The 17,671-nt window shown below is 40.9% G+C and overlaps 1 protein-coding gene and 2 long non-coding RNA genes across 7 annotated transcripts in view; 1 reads left to right on the forward strand and 2 right to left on the reverse strand.

Moving 5' to 3' along the window:
• LOC119648103 (F-box/LRR-repeat protein 16) overlaps nucleotides 1–17,671 on the forward strand; it is a 98,547-nt gene that overhangs the window by 20,523 nt on the left and 60,353 nt on the right. The gene's annotated exons all lie outside the window — the stretch shown is intronic.
• On the reverse strand, nucleotides 13,825–14,596 carry LOC119648104. The gene is made up of 3 exons (XR_005249016.1): nucleotides 14,431–14,596; nucleotides 14,184–14,374; nucleotides 13,825–14,007 (listed from the first exon to the last, which is right to left on the reverse strand). It is a non-coding gene; the product is annotated as an uncharacterized LOC119648104 (long non-coding RNA).
• Nucleotides 16,294–17,635, reverse strand: LOC119648105. Its single transcript, XR_005249017.1, has 3 exons — nucleotides 17,034–17,635; nucleotides 16,866–16,976; nucleotides 16,294–16,790 (listed from the first exon to the last, which is right to left on the reverse strand). It is a non-coding gene; the product is annotated as an uncharacterized LOC119648105 (long non-coding RNA).

Consider the following 17,671-nt stretch of genomic DNA (forward strand, 5'->3'; position numbering starts at 1 on the left):
TTGATAAGACTGACTAGACTGACCCTGACCAATGTGCGAGGTCAGATAAAAGCAGCAGGATCACTCTCAAGACTTTAGGGATATCGAATTGGTGGACCAAAACGGGATATCTGGAGTTCCTTATTAAGGCCGGCCTAGACCGGATACCGATTGTTGCGCCGTTGATGATGCTGAAAGGCCTGATCTAGATGCAATTACGAGGTATTTAGATCACCAAGAAACACTCAATTTTTTTGGTCTAGTGTAATTCGCAAATATTTGACCTCTGTTTCTCGTCTCACCTCCGTGTCATGCAAACTAAACGCTCTCAGGTGATTAAGTTGACGCTTCCTAGTGAATGGTGCTATGCTGGTTTTAGCTGCATAGCCCGGCCCTCATGCACCAGGCACTAGTAATTCTTAATGCAATTTGGATTCACATAGAGTATCCCCCCCCCCCCCCCCACAATGTCGTCAGCGTAACCTTGGGCTTGTATTTCAGTATTTGTTACTCCATATATGAGGTGATAATGCTTTGTGGACAACTTTGAGTGCCCATCCAGAAGGCCAGGGCGTTTCCCACTCCCTTGCAGATTAGAGCGTCTTGTATCTCCGTGTGCGATGTGTCATCGAACACTCCTTTGATGTGGAAAAAATTTACACAGTGCTACGTCTTTTGTTTCTATGGCATTCCGCAATAGATCCTTCAGCTGATATGAGGCTGTTTCAGATAGTCGTCCTGCCCGGTAAGTTCTGTCGAGAGTTCTGAAAAGCATATGTCCTCTGTCCTCCTCATTCTGTCTCATCTTCTTTCATCAGATAGAAGACAGTCTTTGGCTATAGCTTTGTATAGCCTGGTTGCTTCTGTGGTTTGTTCTAGCCCTTCACAGAATTTCCTGAAACTATTCCGTTTTGCTTGCCTGATCGCATTACTATACGCAGTCAGTGTATTTTTGTACTTCAGTCAGTCTTCGGTTTGTTTTCCTGGTTGAAGAGTTTTCCCACCTCTGTTCTCATTCTGGCTAGGTTTCCGTTCTACCACGATATATCCTTTTATGACTTTACTGTCTTAGTCGGACAGCTGGTCTCATATGCGGCAATGACAACTTTGTTGAAATTTTCTACCACTACTTCCAGTTCCAGTTCCAGTTCCTTACTAATATCGCCACCCCATTGTCGATGAACCACGTTGTTGCTCAGGTGCCTTGGATAGAAGTCCTAATTCGCTCTCCTGGGATTTCTTATTAATCATTTTATTTCGGAGTTGCCGTCAATGTCAAATGTGATTATTCTGTGATCCGACATAAAGGGCTCATTCGACACTCTCCAATTCGCGAACAGCCTTTTTATTGGAGTATTCCCTAGAGTTATGTTTAGTACCTTTTTTCCAGTGCTAATCACGATTGTTGGATTTTATTTCTAATTTATTGCTAAGAATAAATTCAAGAAGCTACTCATCCCTTCGATTAGTGTCGCTTCTTTCGCAGACTTCGGGGAGAAGTGGCAGCGCCTTCCTCTCGCAGAATTTCACCAGTCTAACGACTAACTCCGGTAGGATCCAGGTATCGTGCCCTGAGAAGTAGCCCGATACCACGACTGCCTCCCGAGTTCTCACTCCGGCTCCCAGTGGAACTTAGACAGCCACAAGGTTGATTTTTTGCAAAATAAGTCCCAAATTGCGTTCATATTTCCTCCTTGAGAACCACGAATCTACCGCCGGTAAACCCAGGGTTCTTGAGCCAGCACTATTCTATGTTGTTCTTGGAAATGGCCCCTGCAATCACTGCCGATGGCCCGTGCATGGAGATGGTTTACACGGGTTTCTTTAGTGCTCGACTTTAGCTCCGTTAGTTTTTGGAGTTCTTTGCCATTGCCGGAGTATCCTCCTTTTCCCACATGGCGCTTTCCTGCATATCGTTGTCCACCTGCAGTTTCTTCCCCTCAGCAGTTCTACTTCTCTGCCTGATCCAATCCTTTCAGCCTTTGTGCCCTCCAAGATTCCTTCGTAAGGTCAGGCTCAAACTAGAAAGCAGGTGCCAGTTGAACAAAAACAATTATCAGACCTGAATATTGTTGCGGATTCGAACTTGAGAATTTGACTTAGACTTTTGGAGTGGCAGGTACAACAGAGAGTTGTACGGTATATTATCTCTAAGGTGGTAAAATTATGAAAGTTCGAATGGTCTGGCGATGTTCAAAGAATGGAAGATTCTAGATTATCCAAAGGGGGATTCAAAGGGACACCGATGGCTCCAGAGTATTAGGAAAACCGACAACACTTCATAATTTGGTATAAGAAACAGGACGATTCGGTCACGATGCATTCGAGATGCGAAGTATCAAAACAAGCTGTAGAAATACAAAGAAAAAACTATAACATATTTGAAAAACTCACAAAATTTCTTGAAATAACCTGAAATATATGACACCTTTATTGATACTATCAATATATATTTTTTGAAATTTCACGGCGTCCGGTTTCATACTCCTTATTTAACTCTAGTAATTCAAGTAATTCTGGTGTGTTCCTCAATTTGAATGTGTGGCATATTTGAAGGCGTTTGTTTTGAACCCATCCACTGCACATCCTTGCTGGGCGAGTACTACCGCTAGATTACTCGACAGGCATCTAAAAAAGTTTATTTTTTTTCCAACTAGCTCTACTAAACAAATATGGTGTATATAATACGAACATAAAATCTGAATTTTCAGCATATTTATAACATTTCCTCCCCAATGTTAACTTGCTGTATACCATAAATTCCTAAACTCTTTGGAAAATTCCAAAATAATTCTATATAGCTGAGTCAAACTTACCCTCCCTCTCCATCCAAATGACTTCATTCTATCGATTTTTCACGAAGGAAGCCGGCATAATAGATTTTGCGTAATGAAATCCGTTCACAACGTCCTAAACCGATACGTATGTACGTATGCAACTTTCTTTTGGTGTTATTAGTCAGTTGCAACCCCTACATTCTTGCCCAGCCAAATGGGTAAAATCAACAGCTAAAGCTAAGAATAGGCTTAAGGGGAATCCTATAAAAAGATGAAAAAAGCCGCAAATGAAAGCGCCAGACGACCGTTGTCGTCACTCTGCCGAATCCAGAGAAAGTAGTAAGTTAAGGCATTTTTCAAGTTTCGTTTTGTAAATGAGTGTTGTAGATTAAGGGAAAGTGTGGCTAATGAGGTCGTTAGTAAAAATCAAAGCGTTAAGATTGCTTTTAGTAGCACGACGTCTGGAGTCATATCAAAAACCGGAAAGTTCTGTACGAAGCCGTTCATATAAAAAGCCAACCAGCGATGCAAATGTTTGATGAAATTAACTCGGAATACACGGGATCTTTTGAAGTGAGTTTCCTTACTATAAATCGAAATAACAACGAAAATGAAAAGGAACATTATCTTCAGCAATATGTATGTAGGCAGGTCTGCCGAGAAGGGGGTAGAAGATTGGGGGATTCCCTTAGGCTCAGAGTTTTCCGGGGCCTCGGAATAGAAATTTCAATGAAAAAGGGAATACATAATAAAGGGCCTTCACAACTTCCACCCCAGATCCGTATAAGTTTCATCCCGGGCACGTTTTTCCACGTAATTTTCACCCCGGGCCCGAATCTGTATGTATGTATTTAATCTCCCTAGTAACCCGATCTCATCCCTCTTGTTTTGTAACATTACCTCTGATATTAAACTACGAAGGATTAGGCATTGACTGACCACAAATCTAAAACTGAATCCACGACGATTTCTAAAATACCGACTACTACCAACATCCCCTATATCCATCAACGCCAAGAAGCCATAGATGAGAATTAAATGCCAAAGGGAGGATTAAGGTTTCTCCTTGTTTTTTCTTTGATTCGAATGTCTCTTTATTGCTTCCTATCTTTCCCCCATTCGTTGCCTCCAGTTGAATAGCTTCTATCCTACAACCAAATAGAAATGCTCCTTTTCGAAAAATCCGTATTCTTTTTATTTTGTTGAATTCTTCCACTGGTATTTATATTAAGATTATTCTGCCTAAAACCAAATTGCTATTAGATGAGAGAAGTAAATGTGTACATATATAACATACACTGGCATATGTATGGATGTTTATATTCAATTTATACGAAGGGCGGAGATTAGGAGTATTTACCCATTCAAGACTTTCTGGTTGATCCTAAACTGCAACTTAACTAACTAATGGAATTAGCGAAAAGCAACCAGCAAAGATTATACAAAGTAGATACATATAAATACCATTAGGGATCTACTGAAGATTAAACGGAGCGTGATGTGACGGCTATGAAATGATTTACTTAGAGATGTTAAGTTAAATATCCATCACTGACTGAATTATGAAAAGATCTAGATAAGCAACGTTATGGCTTTCCGAGAATGTCCTTCAGATTATGATTAATTGTCTTTTCTTTTTAGAACAGATGCAACGATTTAGTCTTATCTTCTTCTAAATCCGTCTAAAAAATATCAAACGAACATTTGATGAAAATAAATAAATAATATTGTCAAATGATGTCGCACTGCCTCCTAAAAGAATCCCTTTACTGGTTACAGTATACCTATAAATTATAGAATGTCGTTTAAGCCTACAACCGACAGTTAAGTTCCCTAATTCCAAATGTTTCAACCTTGCATCTTTTTTGGGCGTAGATGGAAGTGGCAAATGTTAGAAAGACACCTTGGTTATAGCTCCGCCACACCAACGCCGGAGGTGGAGCGAGTGTGTGTGAGATTCATCAGTCACAGCCCCGCAGGACCATCATTTAGATATTACTTCGCGGGGTGGATATGCCACTCGTTCTTCTCCTCTTCTGGGCTTTCATCCTTCAGCATCTCCTCCTGTATTTTCACGATTCCGGAGGAAACCGTAAGCCAGTCCCCCTTCCACCTCAGCGTATCCGCATCTAAGTACTCCGGGCTCGCTCTAGCAGTAAAACACCATATAGTCTGGATCCTCCAGTATACCACTGTATCTAGGAGAATTAGGCAAATTATCCAAACCAAAACGGTGCAGATATTCCTTGTAGCAACCACCGCGCCTCGTAAGAAATTGGGTGCTAGTTCGTCTCCCCATATTTACGCTCAAGCCACACCCTAATGCTGGGAACAGCCATCTGCGTTGCCAGAGATCATTCGACTCTGACTTTGCCGCATTCCTACGTTCCAAGTGCCTGTCCATATCATGCCTTTTGGCATACGTACTCGCGAAGGCACTGACTGCCTTTTGGCATACATACTCTAGATGTTCTCCAAAACTCAGTAACTCAGTAATTCGGTATCAATTATCACCCCCAAATATTTGATAGCCGGCTTTGACACGACCTTATATCCACCGACTTCCTCTTTCACAGTGTTCTTTTTCCTACGATTCGTTATTAAGATCGTTTAGTTTTTGCATCCCCCAAGGTCAACCCGGTTCTTTTTAGCCAGGACTTTACCGTTCTCACGGTCTCCGTCGTGTAGACTTCCACATCCTCAGGGTATTTTGCTGTAGCAATCACAGCTATATCATCTGCATAGAAGACAATCGTAGTCCACTTTGAGACGGGAAATATAAGCACCCCATTATACATGATATTCCACAATAGAGACCCCAGTACCGATCCCTGTGGTACCCCCGGTATGACAATGTACTCTTTGGGGCCCTCATCCGTCCCGTACCAGAGAGTTCTCTCTGAGAGGTAATTTTTATCCAGATTGGCTAAATATCCGAGAACATCTATATCAGCCAACGCCCCTTCAATTCTGTTCCAGATGGCCGAGTTAAATATACTTTAGACATTCAATGCTAACACGGTAGAGCAGTTGCCAGGAACTTGTGCGCCTTTTGCCAGATTTACAACTATATTTTCTGCAGCTTTTCCACAATTGCTGGAGGTATTATGCCTTCGTTGAGCTGGACAACCGTTTGCCTTCCCCTACTTTTGGGGTGAGGAAACAGAGCGATCTGTTTCAGGAAGTGCGAAGGTCACCGGGGGTAACCACCGCAGCCTTTTCATTACCACCTTGTAGGCCTCGCCCCAAGGCTTTTATCGGCGTGGTCACATAGCTGTTTGAGGCAGTTCTTTTTACTCCTCCGAATGACTTCTCTTAAGCGGCCATGCAGTTGCATGTGTGTCTCCTCTTGGCCGTCGCCACCGGGCTTTCCCATTAGCCTCTAGTAAGGCCTCCCTACCCGAAAACAGCGATTTGCAAACTTGTGATTTCGTTGTTCCACCAGCTGTTGGGCTGTCCCCTAAGGATCAATCGCCTTCAGGCAACCATCGGGTTATTATGTTGACTTTTTCTCTAGCCACACCATCCAGGAATATGTAGGTTTGGGTACCACGGAAAACATACCCTCCTCAAAAGCTTTCACCGGCTAGCTTAGCAATCCACCCAGCATTCTGCCTTTCAAATCGGTAGTATCTTCTTCTTTTTCTTCAGCCTTTGTCCCGTTCACAAGCGGGGTCGGCTCGTCGTGATCGGCTTCAAATCGGTAGTATGTGCTCCGTAAAGTCAGACTAACCATTGACGCCATCAAAATGGTTACTGGCTTGGTCGAAAATGCAATTCACGGAAGGGGTTGTATCAGCAAATATTGCGTGGTCGTGACCCTGAACGTGAGCAATGCACTCAATTCGGGCAATTGTAACCTTATCCGAAAGTCTCCGTCGATAGCTACTTGCGAGAGCGGACGCTCTGATATGATACCAATGATAGACTCAAGGAATACGTTGTCCCCGAGTGTTCCACAAGGCACTGTATTGGGGCCACTACTGTGGAACATCAAGTACAATGAAATACTTAACTTTCCGGTTCCAGAGAAGGCCGTGGTGGTGGATTACATTGTCGACATAGCATTGGTTGTGGCCGCAAATCATCTCGAAAATGCTGAGTTGTCTGAATAATTGAGCAATCAGTGCTGTTATGGCTTGGTTGGAGAGCGCTGGTAATAAAATACTTAGAAGTGATGATATATGTTAGTAAACTCAAAACATAATTTTACGCAGCACATAGAGTAAACTCGTGGAAAAGCATTCACCACGAGTATAGCTATAGCAAGAATGATGTCAAACGTAGGAGATCCGGGACATATTTGCAGGCTGCTCATAGTTGTTGTATGCAGTTCCAGTTTAGGAAATTGCGCTGCATGTTTTATTCAATGCACATAGACTGAGTGTGAACTACAGAAGGACAGGGGGCTTTAATGGTGTCCCTACCTTCAAAACCATCTCAGATCGTGTAGCATTTGTCATTTCCGGAATGATGCCAATTGATATCTTGCCAAACGAGAAGATGAACATATGTCACGCCAGATCAACCTCTTCTTTATCGCGGGCGAAAAACCACAAAAAAAAGAGATCTAAAAGCAGATGGCAACAACGGTGGGACCCGTCAAAAAATAGTCATTGGACTTGGAAGGGAGGAGGTCTGGGGAATGCCTGGCGGATGAAGTCAGGAAAGTCCGGTTACCATCACTGCGGATAGAAGACAGGAGACCTAGCTAGGGCGCCCCGTGATGCAATACCTAATGGTGGTTCCACGTAGTGGGTAATCCAACAATTTGGCGTGTCCATAACAGAGTCTTTTAGAGTTTTTCCATTTTTGGACGTTGTCTGCCTGCTTTCAAGGGTAAAGTCAGTGTTTCTGGACTAAGGTATGTTTGTGGAAACTGTTTAAATTACCAAACTCAAGGTCTTTTGCCCACCTCGAAATCGAAATAACCAACGTGCGAGATAAACCTGAAATTCATAAATAAAAATAACGGCTCGTTCGGGTGCGCGGAGTCGTAAAACTCCGGACACGACTGCCGCGATCGAACAGGAGGATCCACGACGGATCGCATTTGTGATGAAACAAAGATATTACGATAGTCAGCCTAAGTGGCCGCAGACGACCAAGAGGGGACAGCCATATCAAAACACCTAAAAGATGGCGAAACTGCCCGTGAAGGTCCGCCGCAAATATTGAAGCTCAATCGAAGTTCTCCGTCAACACGTGCTTGAACGCCAAGCTCGGGAATGTAGCGGTATCCTCCAATAAAGTAGCCTGAGGATGTCAAGGCAGGGAAGGAAACTCGAAAGCCGCGCCTCGTCATACATCTGAGGCAGAAGGGACATCGACCGAGGATGCGATTCGTCGTGGATCATCCCTTTCGGCCATGGCACTCGCATCTCTGTTATTTTTGTTCTTATTGTGTGATGCTGGATTTCCAGGCAATAATTTAATTGAAAGTATATTGCCTGAAGCCGATCAACAACTGAACCCTCCGGACGTAGTTGTTTTCTTTTTCCCTTTCTGTTTTCATACAATACTGTTTGTAACTCGGGATCGTCTGTACCCAAAGTCCGCCTTTTATAAACAAGTCTTTCCCTCCTCGATTTTATCATGGTAATAACAACTTGACTTGGGATTTGGTTCAGGCTTGAATTCGGATTTTATTATATTTTCCGTTAAACCGCTGCCCCACATACACGCCACTAATCCAAAGTGGATGATCGGGCTTGATCTGGACTCAACATTCAGCAGTCTCTTCCAGCTTTGCTTGTGATGCCAAAGGGTTTTAAAACCTGGCACCTGGACTCTACTCGAAACTTAGAGAGTCTTCTACTCAGTTCGGAAAACTCTCAAAATTCAAGCCATAGAAAGGATGACCTTCAGCGTTCTCAATCTTCATTTCATTCATTATCTTCTTCATTCATTCATCTTCATTATCTTCATATCTAAAGATATTCTCCCTGAATTAACTTCCTTCGCACTTAGAGTTTAAAATAAATCTCATTCTTCTCAAAAAGTTCAGTGAGTTCACAATTATTTGTGTCTAAAAATGTAACAGGGTCATATGATATTTTCTGATTTTCTTTCTTTTTTGCAAAAGAAAGCTCCACAAATTAACAGCAAACTGTCTCCTAAGAAAATTGGAAAACTCAAATTTTGTATGGAAACTATATCAAATTTCCATACGACATACTTTGTGTATTCATTCTATTAAGTATTTGCTTTGAACCTGTTTGCTCAAGTATAACACGGAGCCATTCATGTGGAGAAAGTCTACCGTCATCTTCTTGTGTGTTCTCACCACTCCAATAAAGTTAATCGATAATCCACTGTATCAGGAGTATCAAGAAGAGAAATGTGGTATTGGTAAGTGCCTCTTGGCAATTCCAGCGGTATTTAGGGGAACTGCGTAAATATTAAGATGGTAAGATAAACTTAAATGTAATATTGCTTATTTATAGCTTTTAAATTGGATAATTGTAGACTTGCGTTTTAGATTTGAATGCCAGTGTCCTTTGTTTCAATTGAAATATGAGAGCACCTGAAATCCATAAATATATTCCTGAAATATCAAATCAGTGAAGAAAATCAAACAGGTAGACGGAAATATCCAATTTCAGAAAAGATTTGTCAATAATGTTGAAATTTGAAATAATGGCGACATAAATAGATTGGCGGAAATTTTTTGAATAAAAAGGTTGCACACACTATACTCCTTGTTGGGTAAAGGGTATTTCCAATAGTTTTTTTTTGTCCATATGCTTACTACATGCTACTACATTTTGTTTTATTATCCTTCATTCAACCCTGCCCTCCCCCCCCCCCTCCCCTGGTCTATCGATAACTTACAAGAATTTCCACCAAACCTTAATAACTTCAAGATCTACGAAGACGAAAAAAGAGTGGGAAGCCTACTGGTCTGGAATTGGTCAGCGCAGGGAAGGAATGCGAACAGGAACAGTTGGGTAGTTAGAATAGGTTTTGCCATATATGGAACTGATGCAGCTAGATCGGCTGCGCCCTCCAGCTGTGATCAAAAATGAAGAGAGCAATAATCACAGATTCAAAAAAGCCTGCACTCTTCTGGAGAAGCAAGACACCAGATATTCCATCCCATTGTCTGGGAAATAATTGACGCAATTGGGAGTTCTAACTTCGAGGAGATATATTTATGGTGCCCAGCAAGTGAAATTATGTTGAACAAGATGGCGCACTCAGCAGCAGATGCAGCCTTAAACAGCGGAAGCACCATGGTTTCGTCCTTTGCAGCTGAGGATGTACTATGGGTGGTGCTTACTATTGAGGTTTGCTTGATTTCTTGTGTTTACAATGTGTTCTATCAATGTAGTTATTTTGGTGATGCTGAAAATGAACTCTCTGATGAACATTCGTCAAGCGATGAAGAGGATATAGTGATGACAGATCGTGCAGCTTCAGACGAAACCGAAGAGGAGTCTTCTGATGATGAGGATGAAACGGAATACGTTTTGAATATTGTGAAAGGTAAGAATGGCCATAAATGGTCACTATCACCATCTAAACGACCCAGAACACAGGCTTGCAACCTTGTAAAAATACCAAAAGCAAAGACGACTTTGAAGGTTTCATCCAAACTTAGTTTTCTAAGCTTGCTTATTGTCCAAACCATCATTGAAATAATTGTTCAGTACACAAACATTGAAATAGGTATTCGGGCTGCAAAGTATTCCGGCCATCGATTCGTTCATGAAATAGATGAAATTAAAATAAAGTCTCTTATTGGAATATTGTACTTAGCTGGGCACTGAAGAAATGTGGTCAGGATCCTTTGAATATAGACTTGTCATGAGCGAAATGCCATTCAAATTTTTGGTTGTTTGTTTTAGATTTGATGACAGAAATACACGGGACAAGTCTGACAAGTTTGCACCCATTCGCGCATTGTGGTCTGTTTTTATTGATAATTGTCGCAAGAACTATACCCCTCACATGCATTTGACGATTGATGAACAATTCCTTGGGGAAGGAAATATTCTTTCAAGGTGTATATATAGCCTCTAAACCTGACAAATACGGCCAGATGTCATTCTATGATGTCATTGGATGATGTCATTGGAAAGGGGAATCGCAACACAACGAATAGTCCTCCTTCCTACTATGTAAAAACCCTAGCAGAAACTGTGCGAAGAAGCAACCGGAACATAACTTGTGACAACTGGTTCACTTCGGTTCAATTGGCAGAAGAAGAGCTAAAAAAATTTTGTCTGACACTTGTTGGAACAATGGGCAAAAATAAGCGAGAAATTCCACCTTCTTTTCTTCCGAACAAAAATAAACCAGTCCTGTCAGCTCAGTTCGATTTTGATGGGAGGACTACCATTGACTCTTTCACCCTTAAAAAGAACAAACCTGTTATTTTGATCTCTGCAATGCATGACCAGAAAGATGAAAATGAGGTCACCAAGAAGCCAAAGATATTTACTTTTACAATTCTACCAAAGGTGGTGTAGAAACTTTCGACAAAATGGTTCATGCATATAGTGTCTCAAAATGTACTAGGCACTGGGGTCTTCGCATGATGTACGGTATTTTTGATCAGGCAGGCATAAATGCGTTAATTCTGTACAAACTTGCGGATCCTGAGGAAAAAATAACAGGAAAGAATTTTTTTAAAAGTTTAGCTCAGGAGCTTTTCAAACCTCATGTTGAACGACGTCTCAACAAGAACTTGCCTCGTAAACTCACTGAAGATATTACACAGTATTTCGGCAAGAAACGGCCACTAGAAGAAGCAGAAACGCAGAACTTCTCTGCAAAATTGCAAAAAACAGTCCAGATGCCATATTTGTTCCAGAAATCAAGATAGAAAAGTCAAAACTGCCTGCACAAAATGCGGGAAACCTGCGTGCAGTGATCATCGCAAAGAGGTGTGCACAAACTGCTTCAGCAATTAAGACTTTTACTTAAACAACACGTATTAATCATGTTTTCATAATTTAAATGATGTTTTAACTGTAAATAAACGCATAAACAAAAAGAAGAAACTACTTAATAACTCCTTGGAGTGAGGCATCACCCTATGTTACCTACCCTAGTTACAAAAATCATGTTGCCAGCGGAAGGTTAAGAAGGACTGGCAAGTAGAATACCAGGCAACGTAGAGATTAAAAGGCAAAGATTTCCCGGTAGTCTTTCCGGAACTCAACAATCTCAACAAATAATGCAATAATTGTAAAAACTTTCAATATACTTTACACAAACCATGTCTACAGAAAACATTTCCTTCGGAAGATTGGCAAAATCAACAATGACAATTGTCGAAAGTGTGGCGTGCAGGAAATAATAGACTACCTTATTTTTGAGTGTAAGACAAAGTGTCACTAAGAATTCAGCTGGAAAGAGTCTTTCAAATCCCCAAGAGTTTTTTTTAAAGAAGGAAACCAACTCCAGATTGAGGAGTTGATCAGCTTTCTAAAATAATCAAGCTTTAAGACTATGCCTCCACACTCACGTTTTATTTCATATTTCTTTTACCTTGCTTTTTGTGAGAAAATGTGAATATCGGAAGCCACAAGACATTTACTATCCTAGAGGAACCTTCTTAGTTCATTCCACCCATCCATATATCCCTTATTTCATCTTCCTGCGTCTTATTATTACACGCTGACATAATAACAAAACGTGAAGTTGCAAATAATACAAAATCTAAAACAAGTAATATGTTGTATAATACAATACAAAATTATATAAAAACATTAGCTGTGTCTCAACTTGTAAAACGTGTCCTGCCTGTTTGGACAGGCTCCGGCACAATTGTTCTTGCAAGTGTTGACACAAAACGTATTGAAACATACGTGGGTTACCTAACCTACAACGAGCGTGACCAAATTTCATCATTACGTACGACCGTCGTGGACCGGACCAGTGAACTTAGCTCTATTAGCCTACCGGGACGTCGTGGGATAACTAAAACCTACAACAACAACAAGTTTCATTATCATCAGCATTACCATTATCAACGGCGTAACAACCGGTATCCAGTCTAGGCTTGCCTTAGTAAGGAACTCTAAACATCCCAGTTCTGTGGCGAGGTCCAGCAATTCGATATCCCTAAAAGCTGCCTGGCGTCCTGGCCTACGTCATTGCTCCGTCTCAGACGGGTTTCCCACTTCTTTCTTTGTTTCTACCATAAGTATTGTCCTTGGCTTTCCGGGCAAAATTACAGACGATACAGACGAAAATGTTTATTTCTTGCTTCTCCTGCTTCATCGGAAAATTGACCAGTTGGTAGTAAGCCTGTTCGATTTCGATTGCATCATAAACAAGAATTTTTTGTACTGTTGGAGACATCGGATGCAATGGATGCAAGTGAACATGCAGTTTGGCACTTTCCATGGTGTATTCGGAAAACTTTTTACAGTCAATTTTATGGTCAGAAGATACAGTTTCTAATATTATTTTAAAACAATGCATGACATGTTGACCAATACCTAATAATTCGGACGCAATCATTGGGTCATGGAAAACCTTCCACTGGTGTTTCCAGCAGTGGTATTACCAAATCCGGGATTTTTTCTAAAGCCGTTCTGAATTTGTTGTTTCCTTTGTTTGATAGTAAGGTTTATTAATACTCCGGACGATTTCATAAGATTTCATAAGACCACCCTCAACTATGATAGATAGAGCCTGCATTAACTTTCAGCGAATATGGATTCCTATATTTTTTGGTTTACTGGGAGAACTGGTTAAATTCTCCATTACTTAAGACACATTTTTTTGCCTTCTCCGTCTAACTGATTTTTGTAGCATAAGTTCCTTAACTCTTCAGTCTTCTTTGGTTCGCGCACTTAACTCGTTAGAGCTTATAGTAGATCGACTTGCAGGTTGTTTACCGTCAACATCAATGATTTCTCTTAACAAATAAATTACTTTTCTTTTGTACCTCTAACCATCTTCATTTGAATTCTGACTTCAAATACGAAAATTTTTATTTTATTTCTTTCATATCTTCCTTTTCAAAATTATCATAATTTAATAAATAATATTGCATAAATTCTAAATTTTCGTCAAAACTTCCTAAATTTTGACGCTCCATTATTCTAAATAATTGTAAGCGGGTAAATGTCTTCACTCTCGGTGAATCAAACAGAAATAGAATAAACTAACACTAAAAATGAAAAGCTTAACTTTTCAAATTTATGTAGTGTCTCTCAAATGGTACCAAAACTGATAAGATTGTGGATATGCGTGGCCGCTCTTTATTGGATGGTCATCCATGAATCCTAGTCTTTAAATTGCAACCAAAATAATTGCAGGGAAATACCCTGAAGTATAACAGAAACCTTGGCACTTTTTGACTTTCTCAAAAATAAGACGATAAAACCTCACAATTATAAACGAAGTTTAACTCGGTTAACAGTTATCATATAAGAAAATTAAAACATGAATTAAATGCACACTTACCTGTTCTTAAGCGAACCATAATTCATTTTGAGGTATTCTTGGTTGAATAAATATTTAAGACCCTAACAACTATCACCTATGGTTGATCAAATATCGCAAATCAGACTTATTTTGTCAACTACTTCAGATGTGTGCCCTTCATTCCAATGTTGAAAAGGGGTCTACATTGATACATATTACTTCTAAGGGACCTAGAAACGTAAATGCACATGCTTTTTAAGAAAACAATAAGTTTTTCAGAGCTTACTTTTGGCCAGCTAAATTGATGAAACAACACACTATGCGTCGCCTGCTCGATCTGGATGAAAGTAGATTGTTCGTCTCTAGTTATTGTTCCCACAATGTCAATATCGTACGTATTGGCCAGTAGTTAGGTGGACTTGAAGAGGATAGCACCTCCCGCATTAGCGCCAGCATGACGGATCACTTTTCCCAGGCCCAGGTTGAAGAGGATGCATGACAGGGCATCCCCTTGTCTTAAACCGTTGTGGATGTTAAATGGTCTCGAGATTGACTCCGCTGCTTTTATCTGGCCTCGAACATTGGTCAGCATGAACCTAGTTAGTCTTATCCATTTCATCGGGATACTGAATTCTCTCATGGCCGTGTACAGTTTCACCTTGACTATGCTATCATAGGGGATTTTGAAGCCGATGAAAAGATGGTGCAACTGGTGGCCATATTCCAACAGTTTTGCCATCTGATCTATCCCGCCTAGTTTTACTGCGTGATATCCCCATTTTCCTTATATATAGAACAGAAAATGCTTATTTGCCAGTCGTCAGGCATTGCTTGGCTGTCCCACACCTTCAGCATAAGTTGATGGGCCGCTTGGTGTAGTGGTCACCTCCATATTCAACCAATTCGACTATAATTCCATCGGCTCCTGGCGACTTATAATTCTGAAACCGATTAATTGCACGGACTGTTTCTTCGTGTTTGCTCCAGCTCTCCGATATTCTGGTTATTGAGTAGTTCACCAAATTATTCAACCCATCGTTCCAATATGCTCATACTTTTGGAAATCAGATCTCGGCACAATGATCACCTAGATGTATAAGGCTTCATCCTGTCTTATTGGCTGCTTCCTGTACTTCTCGAGTTCACAGACCCTGGGAGTTTGGTCCCATAGAGTGCAGCATTTCCTGGTATGTAGTACTCTTCCGTTCCGCTGCTAGCTTACATTCATCGTCGAATCATCCGTTGCGACTTTCTTGCGACTGAAGTCAAATCTATTTGTGACCATATCGATGATAACGTTCCTTAGGTGGTTGTGAAGATCATTTGTCCATGATTCATCTTCAAACCGCGACAATTGCGGTATTCATTTCTCCTTATAGCTTTTACGGAGGGCTTCGTTATGGATGACTTTAATAGTCACTCTCATCTGATTGTCAGAGGAGATTCTAGGCAGTGTTGTAATTCGTGCCCGAAGCACTATGTCAACGAAATAGTAATCCATATTCCTGGCTGTTAAAATCTTGAAGTATAATTTTGATCTCATACCTGGGATAAGCTTCGAAGGTCTGCTCTATTGCCTCGAAGAAGGTATACGAGTATTTCTAAATTTCCCTCGCAAACGCAGAGTAAATAGCATTTCGCTTATATTTTCAAAGTTGATAACAGCAGTATCATTTTTTGGCTAACTTAGAGACCTACTCCGATCACATGGATGACCAGTATAATATATAATATATGGTATATATAATACATATTATAGTAGCCTTTCTCCAGGAAACCGATCCCTATCCAGCGCGTCTCTTGCAACGCTGTTATATTGGCCTTATATTGGAACAGGGTATCGAGGCCCATTCTCTGAGAGAATGCGCAAATCGTTAGTCAATTTTGGTTGCCGGGTTCGTCGTCCATCCAGTCTGGGCTCCTTTTGTGGTTTCGTAGTGTTCTCAGCCGTAGCTAACCCCCAACCTCGAGGACCAGTTGGTACAAATTGTCTGTTATTAGGCGCGGGATATTCGTCTCACTCTTTTCCGTTTGCAGCTTCTCGTTAGAAAAAAACTGCCTGCGATCACCACGTCGAGGTGGAGATAGATTTTGGTAGTAGAGTTATTGGAGTTGGTTCAGCAGGCGTTTCCAAGGCTTTCCGCTCCATCATGAGTAACAATCCACGTTTTCGTTCTGGGACCTATACTACCTTTTGACTACCATAAAAATTGCGGAACTTTAAGCCACCAAACGCGAATATTGAATTAGTTAACATATGCATCAAAATGAGGTTGTATGAAATGCATACTTTCGCCTAATTGAACTTACTACTTCGTATTATTATCAAATTGAACATAACGTAACTGCGAAGACATCCCGTAAGTATTATTTGAGATGAACACGACGCAATTCTTCGGGGTTTTTGAGTATTCGAGTGTAGCATCCACGTTAGTGAGAAATTCGGCGCGTGGTAAAAAGGGGATCTTCAAAGGCCATATTTAGGTAATTTTTTGGATCATTCTATTGCTCTACCATTCCTTCGTGGTCAGCAATGTTACGCCGCATGACCAAACCTCGAACTCATGGTTAAGGTGGAACTTACGCAACAGACTGAGTGCAAATAGTGAAAGAGTCGCCTATGGTTTCGGCAGTCCTTATCAAATACTAGAAACCATTCGAGTATACAAATTATGATGAAGAGATTTTAGAAATTATGCATTTTATACAGAAAACAAATACCGTCAATTTGGTCCTCCGATTGTAGCATATGCTCCTCCAGGAAGAGCACTCGGAATGTTGGTTCTCCACGACGCGAAGCGAATACAAAAGGATACAGCTTGCATCTTCCTCCTGCTCGTATAGTTATTTACGGTAACCATCATGGTCATATGATTGGAATTAACTTACGTATTCACCGGACTTTCGCTGAGTTATTCCATTGGGTCTACCATTTCACTATCAATGTTGTCCTTTCCCGTTCTTGATTAGTCGGTCTTATATGGACAGTAGATTTCATTGCTTTCTTCGTAATAGCATCAGGTCCTCGTGTGTACTTGTCGCTTATTTTCTTACATAATGTAAGCGGTTCACCTTCTGTGATACTTAGTATGTTCTTAGAATTGAGTCCTCTGATTGTTTCAATCATTGCGTTCGATCATCGTAATGGGAGCAATGCCTTTACTACTGGTGTCAACAATGTGGGACTATTTGCTTCTTCTTGATTTTCGACATCATCACCCTGTAGGTAAAGATGAAATGAGCTCTCACAGCTTATGGGCCCTGTAGGCGGACCTTTGCCGCACCATGGGGACTTAGGCCCCAGGCAGGATTTATATTGCTTTCGTTAGGCGGATGTGCCGTATGTATCCGTAGTGTGGTGGGTTAAGGTGAAACATTGGAACAATCATTGGGATAAATCGAGTTTTCGCAATGCCTTCCGATTCCTGGATCTCTACATATCTGTTTAGTACAAGATAAGAAGTTAGCTTTAAATGTAGGGAAAACTTGGATGAACCAGAAGAATGCATGACAAGGTATATCAAGGT

The sequence above is a fragment of the Hermetia illucens genome, chromosome 2 (genome assembly GCF_905115235.1).
Source record: "Hermetia illucens chromosome 2, iHerIll2.2.curated.20191125, whole genome shotgun sequence".
Lineage (NCBI taxonomy): Eukaryota > Metazoa > Arthropoda > Insecta > Diptera > Stratiomyidae > Hermetia > Hermetia illucens.